The sequence below is a fragment of the Phyllobates terribilis genome, unplaced genomic scaffold, assembly GCF_046119375.1.
Source record: "Phyllobates terribilis strain yellow unplaced genomic scaffold, ASM4611937v1 Scaffold_4__5_contigs__length_816908805, whole genome shotgun sequence".
Lineage (NCBI taxonomy): Eukaryota > Metazoa > Chordata > Amphibia > Anura > Dendrobatidae > Phyllobates > Phyllobates terribilis.
In genome coordinates, this window is record NW_027362764.1 from 684,939,742 (window position 1) to 684,943,399 (window position 3,658).

At 52.2% G+C, this 3,658-nt stretch overlaps 1 non-coding gene and 2 pseudogenes across 1 annotated transcript; all 3 read right to left on the reverse strand.

The window, feature by feature from the left end:
• Positions 1-1,554: 1,554 nt before the first annotated feature.
• Positions 1,555-1,674, reverse strand: LOC141269766 (5S ribosomal RNA; annotated as a pseudogene).
• Positions 1,675-2,295: 621 nt separating this feature from the next.
• LOC141267064 (5S ribosomal RNA) lies at positions 2,296-2,414 on the reverse strand. The gene has a single exon (XR_012321081.1). It is a non-coding gene; the product is annotated as a 5S ribosomal RNA (ribosomal RNA).
• A 922-nt stretch (positions 2,415-3,336) lies between these two features.
• LOC141267463 (5S ribosomal RNA) lies at positions 3,337-3,456 on the reverse strand (annotated as a pseudogene).
• Positions 3,457-3,658: the final 202 nt, after the last annotated feature.

Below are 3,658 nucleotides of genomic sequence, written 5' to 3' on the forward strand. Positions count from 1 at the left end.
ATGTACAACCCACAATTTATACTATAAGAATTGTGCCCCAATACAATGGAGGCAGTTCTGTTCTAATATTGATCAGAGCTCTTGTGGCTACAATAAAACTTTCTTTAATCTGCAGAGATAGTGTGTGCACTCATCCTTTGGGAGACTGAGACGTTATTCCATATCAACTACCATATGTAGAACAGGTGTGCCATACGACTGGCTATAAAAGCCCATGGTACAGAAAGGGGGGGCTCTCTTGCTCTGCCCACCACACAAGACACAGAATCTTCATGCTGAGAATCAGATGACATGTAGGCCTGGACACATGCTGGACAAAGGCATGATTTACCAGCCAGGATCCAAGGAAAGATGGGTGAATCTCAACAATTAAGCTAATTATGGACAAATGGACAATTACTTTATAACTAATTATTGTATATACCTGCTGCAATCTGATTCTTTTTAATGGACAATCCAAGAATAAATAGATAAATTTTTTTATAAGAATATCGTGATATTGATACTTTGAGAAGTCCTCAGTAGAAAAAAATAATACAGGAAGAGTATTATTTTACAGTCTCCCATCCAAGTAATAACCAGGCCCGACCCAGCTTAGCTTCCAAGATCAGATGAGATCAGGCATGTTCAGGGTGGTGTGGCCATAGACAGAAACAAACCTCTCACTTGCTGCTTTTCTACTTTGACGTCTGGCTGCCGGCTGCCCTTTCCAGTGCTCAGCAAGACCAGGTCCTTTTGTGCTTTCCCTTCTCTTCAATTTTTTTGCTGGCTTCCTTAAAAGGTCTTGTAGACACTGATCGGCTGCAGCGCTGTCGACGGAACGTCAGCTTCACGGCCAATGCCACAGGCCGGGAGCAGAGGCGAGACTCACCGGTAGACCCGGGTAGGGTGAGTAGAGCGCGGTTAGTTGCTTTCTAATAGCTTGCAGCCGGGGATTAACTTTTAATGAAAGGGAACAATCCCTTTGACTGTCTGCAGCGCGCCACACCTAGGAAGCGCACTCTCACACACAAGCCAGCATGCACACGTGCTCGCACGTGACAACACCCCCTATCTGCCCCTACAACCTCTCCGTCACCATGCGTCAGACTCTCCTGCCTGTTTTATAATTTCAGGGGCCTAGCAGGAATCACCCCCCCCCCTCCCCAATTCCTTCCGCACCATCCTTGCACTGAGGTTAGCTCTTTGGCAGCCGTCTGGCTTGGTTACACAAGCTTTTTTGCAGAGAAACATGTTCCTTCTGCTGGCCCTCGCTAGGCGGCCGGCATCCAAAACCTTCCCTGGGCACCTGCTGAAAGCCTGGCCCCTTCACGGCCCTGAGAGCTTTTAACGCCATCATTTCCACACGGCGAGCTGCGGAGTCAATAAGCACTCCTAGCCGTGGCAAGGAGCTCGGTGTCAGGCCTGCGTGAAGGCGGCAGGGTAGCGTACTTAGCTGCCAACTGGTTCAGAAGCCTTGGGGCTTCCATCATCTAAGTTACTTAAGGTCGGTGTCCGGCAAGGCGCCGTTCCATGCTAGCCGAGCTGGGCAGTAGGGCAAAACGTCATCAAAATGGTCTACAGGACCCGGTGTTCCCAGGAGGTATCCCATCCAAGTACTGTCCGAGCCCAGCCCTGCTTTGCTTCCAAGATAAGATGAGATCGGGCGTATCCAAGGTGGTATGGCCAGTAGAAGCTGCTCGATCCATCGCCTGGCCAGCCTTTCTCAGGATCGCTTGGTGGCGAGCAATCTGGCCGTGACGGGGCGGGCTCCGAAGGGTCCATGCAAAGTTTGTGCCGTCCCTACAGGTGTGGTTTGTTTAGCAGTGATTCACCCGCCGAATCAGGTGTCTTCAAAAATGTCTCGGCGCAGGGTCTCCTGCAGGCTAAACCCTTCATCGTGGTAATGTGACAGAAAGAGCAAGCTGGACCCGTAACTTGGGGGCGGAGCGAGATGTCCAGGGGTGAATGAAGGAAGAGGGTGAGATGGTTGCCAGTGACTTTGAGCTGCTCTTCAGGGGGGAGGGTCGTGTTGCCTGCAAAGGTCTTCTGCTTGGGGTTACCGGTGGTTGCCTCCAGCCACGCGGGAGACGCTGGTCCTGGTGAAAAGGAGCCTAGTATTAAAAGTAAAGAAGCAACAATGCTGGAGGCCCACGGTGATTAGAAGGATGCTGGTATTTTGCAGAGATGAAATAGCGCAAGAGAGAAAGCAAATGAAAAAAAGTAAAGAGAATGAATGTGTGCACTTGTGAAAGGGAATGGAAAAAAGGCATAGAAGAGAGTGCCCCCTGCTGGTGGAAGGAAAGAAAAAGCAAAAGCCTACAGCACCTTGTATTCCCAGGAGGTCTCCCATCCAAGTACTAAGCAGGCCCAACCCTGCTTAGCTTCTGAGATCAGACAAGATCGGGCGTGTTCAGGGTGGTGTGGCCGTAGGCAGAGACAAGCCTCTCACTTGCTGCTTTTCTACTTTGAAGTCTGGCTGCCGGCTGCCCTTTCCAGTGCTCAGCAAGACCAGGTCCTTTTGTGCTTTCCCTTCTCTTCAATTTTCTTGCTGGCTTCCTTAAAAGGTCTTGTAGACAGAAGGCCCCACTCAGAGCCGCTGAGCTCACTGATCGGCTGCAGCGCTGTCGACGGAACGTCAGCTTCGCGGCCAATAACACAGGCCGGGAGCAGAGGCGAGACTCACCGGTAGACCCGGGTAGGGTGAGTACAGCGCGGTTAGTTGCTTTCTAATACCCTGCAGCCGTGGATTAACTTTTAATGAAAGTGAACAATCCCTTTGACTGTCTGCAGCGCGCCACACCTAGGAAGCGCACTCTCACACACAAGCCAGCATGTACACGTGCTCGCACGTGACAACACCCCCTATCTGCCCCTACAACCTCTCCGTCACCATGCGTCAGACTCTCCTGCCTGTTTTATGATTTCAGAGCCCTAGCAGGAATCACCCCCCCCCTCCCCAATTCCTTCTGCACCTTCCTTGCACTGAGGTTAGCTCTTTGTCAGCCGTCTGGCTTGGTTACACAAGCTTCTTTGCAGAGAAACATGTTACTTGTGCTGGCCCTCGCTAGGCGGCCGGCATCGAAAACCTTCCCTGGGCACCTGCTGAAAGCCTGGCCCCTTCACGGCCCTGGGTGCTTTTAACGCCATCATTTCCATACAGCGAGCTGGGGAGTCAATAAGCACTCCTAACCGTGGCAAGGAGCTCGGTGTCAGGCCTGCGTGGTAGCGTACTTAGCTGCCAACTGGCTCAGAGGCCTTGGGGCTTCCATCGTCTAAGATACTTAAGGTCGGTGTCCGGCAAGTAGCCGTTCCATGCTAGCTGAGCTGGGCAGTAGGGCAAAACGTCATCAAAATTGTCTACAGCACCCGGTGTTCCCAGGAAGTCTCCCATCCAAGTACTGTCCGAGCCCAGCCCTGCTTTGCTTCTGAGATCAGACGAGATCAGGCGTATCCAAGGTGGTATGGCCAGTAGACGCTGCTTGATCCATCGCCCGGCCAGCCTTTCTCAGGATCGCTTGGTGGCGAGCAATCTGGCCGTGACGGGGCGGGCTCCGAAGGGTCCATGCGAAGGCTGTGCCGTCCCTACAGGTGTGGTTTGTTTAGCAGTGATTCACCCGCCGCATCAGGTGTCTTCAAAAATGGATCGGCGCAGGGTCTCCTGCAGGCTAAACCCTTA